Genomic DNA, 9,714 nt, shown 5'->3' on the forward strand with positions numbered 1-9,714 from the left:
ATTTTAGTTCAAACATTACAGGGTTAAATATATAATGTCAAACGATTCGGTGACGTCAATTCCATCCAGCTGACAGACGAGGGCGGGAGCTCATCACTTCTCTCGGTCAAATTGGCGCATCTCGGACGAACCGGCTGTCGCGATATACAAATAAGGCGATAAATCTAGTGTTCACCATGAGAATCCCCACGTCCCTATTCGCAATATCTTTGACACTTATCATAAGCTATATTTGTATCACTTTATTCACGCTTGTTAAGATCATGGAGTGGGATCGTTGTTTCACCACTCCGGGACGTGATTCACAGCTCGCTGGCACCGACGCGGGTAAGTGGGCGGGTACCACTCACAAAGACGCCGATTTTGAGGATGACATACTCGTACAACTATATGATTGTCCAAAAATCCGGAAAACGTAACAGTGCAGTGGCCTTGACGGGAGAACAGTATCTACCCTGCACTCCACGCCTTTGTACTCGTCGACCGACACTGCCTCCTCCCGTTTATTGCTGGTGAATGTGGCGCAGCTGGTCCTGGAAGTCTGTGCTGCTTGTGCGGTTATGCCAGCCGATGACGTCAGTGAATATACTTGGTGCATCAATCGAATGGCAATCGGACAAGAAGCCAAAAGCCAAAAAGTTCAAAGGATAAAACACAAATGGCAAAAAGCCAAGTGGGATCATATTCAAATGGCATAAGGTCAAAAAGATTAAAGAGAACTGTGAAAGTCAAAGAGGAAAAAGTAAAAAAAGGGCGAATTAAAAAGGTGAAGTCAAACGGGCAATAGTATAAAGACATGAAAGTCAAGTAAGCAAAAGACTAAAGGAGATAAAAGTCAACTGTATATTTTAGAGGAAGGGAGAATGGCTTAGTAGTTATAGACCCGTGCCTCTCACGTGGGAGGCCTAGGTTTGAATCCCGGTTGCGCCATGGCCTCTGACCATTTATCATAACACAGCCGGTGCAGTCGCTGGCGCTCCAGGCGTGATGACGCGTGCCGTATTTTCATTCAAAGCATAGGCGTAGGAATGTTTCAAGAAGTGGGGACCAAGTTCAGGTCGCACTTCAGCAACTTTTTTCTGGAAAGCGAGCCCGATGACCGGGAGGGAGGGGGGGGGGCGGGTAGGGACGGAAGTCGTTATCGCTCTTTTTCAAATGTCACGGCTGCTATGCTAGATACGCATCTAGAGCTGTTCCTCACTGGTGCAGAATTTTGCCTTTTCGACTCATCTGTTATTTGGCAAATAAGGCCATCCAGCTTCCCAAGATTATTCGTCTATTTTAAAATTGTCTCCTGGGGAGGCGGAATTCCACGGGCAGGCATTTTCGGTCATTGAGAAAGCATCTGCCTCCGCAGCAGTAGATGCCAAAATACGGCCTGGATATAGGCTGGTGAAAATTTTGAAAGTGGATCGATGGCTCACAATGCGACAAATTTTTCATGCGCCTTCATGTCGCTGGCTGCTTGTCAAGAGACTTGTAGCAGAATTTTAGGCGGAAACAAATTTGGGAGCTTGAAAATGCCAGAAACAATGTGACAAAAGTCATAAGACTGGAAACTGTTTTAAGGAACCAAGCCACATAATAAGGCCCATCTGTCATATGTTCCTTATCTGGGCCCTGCTCCTGTCCGCCGTCGTTGGTCACTGCCCTGGCCCGGATGTCTCCCGCATCACTGACTATGAACTGATCGTATGGCTTCTTTGTCGCATACTTTTGGATCAGCGTTACTACTGCATGGTGTTTGAAACATGTATTGGACACCTGCAACAGCATCCTTTTCCAAATCATATTCCCCTACACCACACCATCGCAGAAAAATAACCTCCGGGAAGCTGTCTGCCTTAGGTGTGAACTGGCCCACGGACACTTCGTTATCCATCATGCAACGTAAACGACTTGATCTGCTTTTCTGTGTAGGCCGAGGCGTGGCCAGGGCCTTGCCAAGGAGGAACACAAGGTTGACAAAAGCTCATCTTATGGTGTTCCCCGCCCCCCCCCCCCCCAAAAAAGCCCCCGGTATAGCCTACTTGTTATCAAGTGACACGGCTTTCTTTGTTTTATTGTTATTTTTACCTTGTAACCAGAGCAGAAATCAGGAGATACAGTGAGCTCAATTCTGTTTGCATTTTAAGGTCAATAAACTGCAGAAATCAGGCGTTGAACGACTGCATGGAATAAATCACCGGCGCGCTATTAATTTACAATGGTTAGTTGACTCTTTCTAAACCGATAGAATTCAGAAGTTTTGCCAGAATTTTTTATCTGGGTTCTACAGACATTGAGGACGTCGCAAAGGTAGGTTGTGGATCGATATGTTTGATCCACATTTGAAGATGAAAATTTGATTGCCGATCGAGTGGTCAACAATGTGTATAAACATGGTCAAGACGTATTCGTCTGAAGATGCTCACCATTCAGTCAGAATCGATTAGTGATACAATTTATGTAACGTATCTTTTAACATGCGCGCTCGCAAATATTAACAACAAAAACCTCGACACCAGGCATTGCAGTCTCCGTAGCCCGCGCATCGTCGGCCCGGCAGCCAACATTAAGTTGTGGCCAACGGATGGGCGAAAATGACAACGCTTCTGAAAAAGTATCCTTGAACGCTTCAGGACACCAAATCTTACATTTAGAGGGCAGACTGGGCGCATATTTCATGTGTGCAATGTTAAGACTAATGAAAAGAACGGGTTGGCCCTTAAAGCGCCGCGAAGTGGGACTGGAATCCGGTGGTTGAACTGGAAGAATGAGGGTAGAATCAAGGCTATCTGACGTAGGTTAGAATCTAACGACGGTAGAATCTCTATTTTTCGTGTTTTGCAGCTATTTATTGATTCAAATGACAGATTAACACGCGCCCCGCCGTCTGGTGGCACTTGCAGTGGCCGAAACTTTTCGGTTCTACGGAATTCGCAACCCAGACCCTCCTTGTTCTTGCTCTCGAGGTTGCGGGCGGGCATTTTCAATCCTTTTGATGTAATTTGTTTCAATAATACATTCTGAAAAATAAACGTTCTCAGGCAAACATGGAATGACCCTTCTCGTTTTTTTAACCTCATTTCGAGCCATCCTTTTCAACAATAATGAGACTCCCACCCTGCACAACAATAATGAGACCCCTTATTTCCTTTCGGGCAAGGGGCCTGTTGAGAAGAACACCAGGGGTACATTACCATTTCCTGTCAAGGGCTGAAGGGCCATTCCATCCCTTCGCTAAATGTCTCCTGGCCATCATTATGGTGACAGGGGGCGGGATCTCTTGGTCGATCCGGAGGCCACAGAGGATATATCACCATACTGTTCCCATTCCTGATACGGGAGGCCTTCTGACCCGCGCAGTTAGCCCCGGATCAGCACAGGAACCCTCAATGATGCAACAACATCCCTGGTCACCGCAGGTAGCCAACAATTGTCACATGGGCTCCAGTTCCGTGTTTTTCTGTGTTATTCAGAGCTATTGGGTTCTCCCTGGCCGTAGATTAGAAATGATTTCCTAGTCCCTAATTTGTATTAACATGGCTAACCCATGCTCGTCTTAAAATGCTCAGGATCCTGTCAAAACTAATTGCTGATAAGAAAACTACGTAATTTGGCCTTGAACATGCGCGCTCGCAAGTCACAACAGCCTCGACGCCCGGTGTTGCAGTCCCCAGGCCGTGCGGCATGGGCCTTGCGGCTGTAGCACTGAGCGATGGCCAATGAACGAACGAAAAAGATGACGCATCCTAAGGGATATGACTGGTGAACTAGGTAAATCGGCATGCATGTTTAATGTAGTGCAAAAGTAAGCCAAATGCAACCCTAATCTGAAAAGTGTGGGTGGGGGGGGGGGGGGGGCATTTAACATTGCTGCCCTCCCGCTTTGAAAAGTGGGGGGACCATGGCCCCCTGCCCCCCCCCCCTGTTCCTGCGCCCATGATTAAAAGTTATATTATGTAAAAGGCAATAAGTGAAACTGAACCATAATAGAGAGATAAAAGCTGGGACGACAGAGGTCAAAAGCCAATAAGTCCAAATCGCAACAAGTAAATGGAGATGAAGGCCAGGGGAATACATGGAAAAGAACAGAGTTCAAACGAAAAAAAGCCAACGAAATGCACGCTTAGGGGATAGCATTCAAAATGTAAAAAGTCAGCTAGACATAACATCAAAATGTGTTACTTAAAAGGGTTGCGGGATCCTGAATTATTGGGCTGCGCGGGGTCCTTTGCGGGCTAAATTTGGGGAATTGCGTTACCTCCGCCCAAGCACGAGGCCTGTTTGTCTGACTTACTTGCGGGCTAGAAATGTTTTACGTGTCAGCACGGCGGCCTAGCAGACAAGCGAAAAGCAAAAGGACCGTTTCATTATGAGCGGAGTCGGGGCGTCGCACCGGGAGGCGGGGGTGGGGGGGGGGGTGGGGGGGGGGGGGGGGCAGCCGTTCCGCTCTGTCGGCAGGCAGGGGGACAAACACATGCATTTGCCGCCCTCGTTGATTGATGCCCCTTTAAACCAAGCTGAGATTTTTAAATTACACATTTTATCAAAACTTCAGATTGAAAATTACCCATAGCTGAGTAAGGAGGTTTTTTTTACTAAGGTTCAGGACGCCCTTCTTTGTACCAAGAATCAGCTTTTCTGGCTCAGGAACCCCTAAATGAATTAGTCAAGTCCTCGTTTGGTCTGGAGTCCTCGTTTTATGTAAGAGGGCTGGCTCTGGACCCCCCCCCCCCCTAAGAATCGGGAGGCCGCTGTTCTGGATTATGAGACACCCTCCATAAATCGGGAGGCCCTGTTCTGAATCAGAACTGTCCTTAAAAACGTAAGAAACATGAGTATGTTCAGCTGAAACTCATCTAACCAGCCAAGTTGGGACCCATACAACCAGCTCAAATGGGACCGATACCCCCCCCCCCCCCCCCCCCCAGATGGGTCCCAGTTGGGCTTCACCGATCTGCCTTTCATCAGTTCATTGATGGCCTGGCGTAATTTCAGGCAGCGTGCTTCATATCATCAAACATAAGCCAGGTCAAGGTTTATAGGCTTAGCCTATAGGTCAAGGTTTTACTCTGTACTTGTTCGAAATTGCCTCGGCAACAGCACCGTTACATAAAACGTGCACTTCTCTGTTGTGCCCAATGCGACAATCACTAAACCATTCAACGGATACTATGTGTTGCTGTTGCTGCCGGTGGTAACGTGGTGCTTCCTGCCGTCGTCGCAGTCTCTTCCGCCGAAACCATTTTCCTAGTATCTACTCCGTTTCGTTGCGGGAGACACCGTAGCGCGATGTGTTGCGTAGAACGGTCCCTGAAATGATGTTTAATGACTCGGAGGCCGCTTCACGTCCTTAGTCTGAAAGATCATTCACGTACACAGTTTTGGTACTGAACGAATTTATTTTGTGCTAAGTCGTTTACTTGTGATTGATAAAAATCGGAGCAGCTTTGTTGAATGTCGGTGTGAAGATGCGAATTAGAGAATGTATAAGCGGCTGCTGGGGGCGACATAACTTGGTGTCACGACCCGTTTGAGAGTTATCCGTATCAATTATTATTTATCTTGTCCAAGCTCATGGCAGCGACTCGTGCCGGGATGTGGCGGAGGTGAACTGTGGACTAAGCCATATCCGCATGCACGTGCGCTCTCTAAGAAGTTGTATGGAAAACTTTAAGTCAGGTTATTTACGTAAAGAACTTGCATGACAGCTGTCGTAAGTTATATCCTCCTGTGGTCATAATAACGACGTCGTGAGACTTAAATGGGTAATTTCTAAGGGTAATCAAGTGAAGCGATTATATCTTGTAAGGAAGAAGTGAAGTGTTGTATTTCATTATGGAAGGACGATGCTTACAAGCTTATCACTGCTGCCATTACCAAGGCTGGAGCAAAGTAGCTGCGAGCCAGACGGGAATACGACGTCGAACTCGATAGATTATTGTTCAGGGAGGCTGCGTACCGATTCACGCATTTATGGAATGGAAAAGACCATTGACATTACATTACAGACCATGTACTGTAATTACACGGCCTGAGCTGGGTGATCATCGCGACGGAAGGCGACGGTCTGAGCTGGATGACCATCGCGGCTGAAGCGACGATCTGAGCTGGATGACCATCGCGACTGAAGCGACGGTCTGGGCTGGATGACCATCGCGACTGAAAGCTGCAAACAACTGGAACGGTTGAAAAGTAGCCATGCAAGGCCATACCAATGCCATTGTTAGCAATACGCTGATTTGTTCAGAAGGTTTCACATTTCGTAGTTAGGAGTCTCGCGGCCTTTCACTTCTGTCATTCAGTGACTCATTCCGATATCAGTGTAAGGTTTTGCGCTCCACGGCGGACAGAGGCGGGTCTCCCGGTCAAATGTTGACGGGCGAAGGGTAGGTAGAATATAAAAACATAGGAAAATGCTGTATAATACACGCGAAAATGTTGCAAAAAAGGGAACACATCCAAGCTTGTTGTTCATATGTGCACCAGATCACGTACTACCATCGATACAATTCTTCAGTAACACAGATAACTTGCTCGTCCATTAAAAAATTGCGTGACCAAAGGGATGGAAAGAAAACATGGAGAGGTAGGCTTGGTAAGTCGTGTTCTATTTACCCCCTTTCACCCCAGCCCAACTTTAAGTCGTTCCCGTCTCCCGGTTTTTCATTGTAAGCAGGGCCATGCAAATTTCGAAAAATGTCGCAAAAAGCGGGGCTGTCAAAACCGAATAAAAGTCATTTATCTCCATGTGTCCCCATGGGACTGCTCACCAGCATTCTCGGGAAGCTGTGCGCCATGGAATCCACGAGTTCCCTGTTCCTCTGCTTTAAAACCATGTATGAAATAGATCGTGGGCAGTCCTGAGCGGCATTTGGGCCGCTGAGCACCCAGAGAGGGATTTCAATAGTCACAGGACTGTTCCGCAGCTAGAATGTCTCCTCAGGAATCAGAAAGGCCTTTCTTAGTTAAAAGAGCCTCTGGGTGACGAAAGGTTAGGCTGGAGAGAGTACAGAGGAAGGCAGTTAGGGATGATAAATGGTATTGGCGGCTTAGAATATAAGGATAGGCTTAAGGCCTTGGATTTGTATTCACCGAAATAGCGTTGACTTTTTTTTGGGACAACGCGAATAGAAATGGCTGTATTGAATGAGAAGAGCGCAAACAGCGTTCCTTTTTGCCAGAATAAGACCCGAGAGTTTCGCACTGCCCTTCGGAGGGGATCTGGTAGAGGTATTCAAGGTTATGAGAGGGAAAGACAAGGTACATCTACAAGAAGCACTGGAAATTAGGCTGAGACTTAGAGGAAACCGGTTTCAATAAACAAAAGGTAGGAGTAGACCTATGAAGAGGCAGCTGTCATTTAGTTAAAGAGCAGTGAATCATTGGAACGGGCTTCCAAACGAAGTTATAGGAAGACCCTCCCTAGCAACGTTTAAAAATCATTTGGACAAGCTCTATAGGCCTAAGGATCTCATCTATAGCCAAATTAAGGCAGGTCAGGTGGAAGGGTTAGCTCAAGGATGGGTGAGGAACCTAGGGTAGGCCATCCTCGATGGGCCCTTGTGGCTCTTTGTTGGCCTGATGTCTATATGTCCATAGTCTATAAGGACTCTTGAGCGACCAAAGTGTCCCTGGCCTCCAGGCAGGATGCAACGAACGACCACAGGAACCCCGGAATGGCCGAATAGGGTTCCTGAGCATCCAAACGGGCTTTGGTACTCTCTCGGGGCTTATTCTGGCAAAAAAGGACGCTGTTTTCGCTATTCTCATCCAGTGCCGTCATTTTATTCGCGTTGTTCTAAAAAATAGCCTTCTTCGTGGCCATTTGATCCCCCCCCCCCCGGCCCCCACGGGATTGCCAGCCATGCCCTTAGCGGCCAGTGGAGCACAGTAGCAGAGAGGCGTATTGGTGGTTGGGATGTTCCTCTGTGACGCGGAGTAACGTTCCTTAAGGGCTTAACAGTCCCTGAGCAGCTAAAGGGTCCCTGTGCGGCCAGAGGGCAACGCAAAGATAGAGAGTCTCAGGCGTCTGGCTGCGATCCCTGGGCGTCTAGAGAACTCTCGAACTGTGAAGGAACCCACGAACAGCCAGGAGGGGTCCTTGGAAGGGAGGAGCTCCGGAGCGGCCAAAGAGACCCTTAGAGTTGATAAGGCCCTAAGTACCCAGAGGGTCGGGATGATGCGGCCAAATGGCTCTGGTCACCAAACGAGCCGCCAAGCCGCCAGAGGTTCATCTTAGCAATCAGATGTGCTCTTTGGCGACCGGAGGTGCCCTGCGCGGCTGGCGAAGCCCCCGGGCAGTCCGAGGAATCGCCACGGGCTACGGACTCCTCTCGTGCCGACGAGACATTGTGACGCTGAGGGGCCGAAATCGAAATGCCTGGATCGCTAGGAGGAGGGACTACGCACGTAAATGCGACACAGTGTAGACGTATAAAAGGTCGTACGAAGTGCCAAAAATGCAAAGATACGTAGACTGTGAACTCAGAATCGGAACTTTTCAACCTGGACGGAGCTGATGACTGTTACTGGCATTTGAATCACTACTTCGTGAACTGAGTCTGTGCGGCATTGAAACACGACATTCGTAGAATTGCTTTATGAAACAACTCTGGAAATTCGTAGCATTATTGCCTGCACAGCGTTTGATTTTGACAGAGGCAACACCAGCAGCATGCTAGTCATCGCTGCAGGTTTATGTTGCTTGGTTTGAAGGTCAAAGGCTGGTTATCTTGCAGATCAGCTGCCTGCAGTTTTTGGAGATACACACGGAAGCCCCCGGTCCTCAGCTAGTGACGGAGAACATAAACAGATCGAGATATGGAGCAAGGCAGCTGTGGGGTGGTACCTCTGGAACAGTGTCTTCAATGCAAGACTGCAGGTACGTCTGACTTTTAACACTCAACGGCTGATGCAGTTGCAAGCAACGATCGATTGAGTACATTGTTGACTAAATGTAGTAATAAGTAATTGAATACAACTCCTTGTGCACGATGTATTGTTGTCTGCGGTGCTCCGGTCTGTTTGCAAGGTTTAAAAAATGCCCCCATCGACTCACCGTCGTCGACTGTCAATGGTACCTCTGGTCTGTGATCAAGCTCATCCTCGCTAAATATGGGCGTCTTTGGTGGTGCTACGGCCGAGAACGCCGCCCCAGCATCCACTGGCACGCCCTATCGGCCGCTCCGCAGGAGAAGCCGGGCGAGCCGTGGAGCGTGGGCACGCGCCGTTTCTCGCGCTACACCTTCACGTTCCGCGCTGGCCCAGGCGTGGTGCCCAACACCGTGCCGGCGGACGTGCAGTACCTGGTGCTGGTGCTGAACGGCCGCACCGAGGAAAAGGTGGGCGCTCGCCGGTGCCGGCCGACCTGGCACACTACTTGCGCAACATGGTATTTTAGTGCTCATTGACGTGTGTGACCAAATGTTCCGGCCGCTGTCGGCTTTCGAAGGAATATCACTTGTGCATTCAAAGAAATGCACATGCAATGCGTGCAGTTTGAAACCGCAGGACCATTCGATTAAACATGAAGCCATGAGCCGGCGGCGCCGCGGTCGTTGCCCGGCGTCTGACGTAGCGCCACTAACCCGGGCTGTCCATTGCGATGGTTTACTTCGGCGGGGTCAGTTCGCTTGTTCGCGCCTGTGTAGGCCTGTTGACCCCGCGGCCGACGCTGTTGGATGCGCTGGGCTGTCACGGCCCTGCGGTGGCCGGTGAATACCTGAG

The 9,714-nt window shown here is 48.9% G+C and overlaps 1 long non-coding RNA gene across 1 annotated transcript; it reads left to right on the top strand.

Annotated features, from left to right (window-relative positions):
* Positions 1-9,282, top strand: LOC119108457 (uncharacterized). The gene is made up of 3 exons (XR_005095294.1): positions 1-327; positions 8,727-8,869; positions 9,180-9,282. It is a non-coding gene; the product is annotated as an uncharacterized LOC119108457 (long non-coding RNA).
* The last annotated feature ends 432 nt before the right edge of the window (positions 9,283-9,714 follow it).

This window comes from Pollicipes pollicipes, unplaced genomic scaffold, assembly GCF_011947565.3.
Source record: "Pollicipes pollicipes isolate AB1234 unplaced genomic scaffold, Ppol_2.1 Scaffold_6686;HRSCAF=7923_pilon_pilon_pilon, whole genome shotgun sequence".
NCBI classification, from domain to species: Eukaryota; Metazoa; Arthropoda; class Thecostraca; order Pollicipedomorpha; family Pollicipedidae; genus Pollicipes; species Pollicipes pollicipes.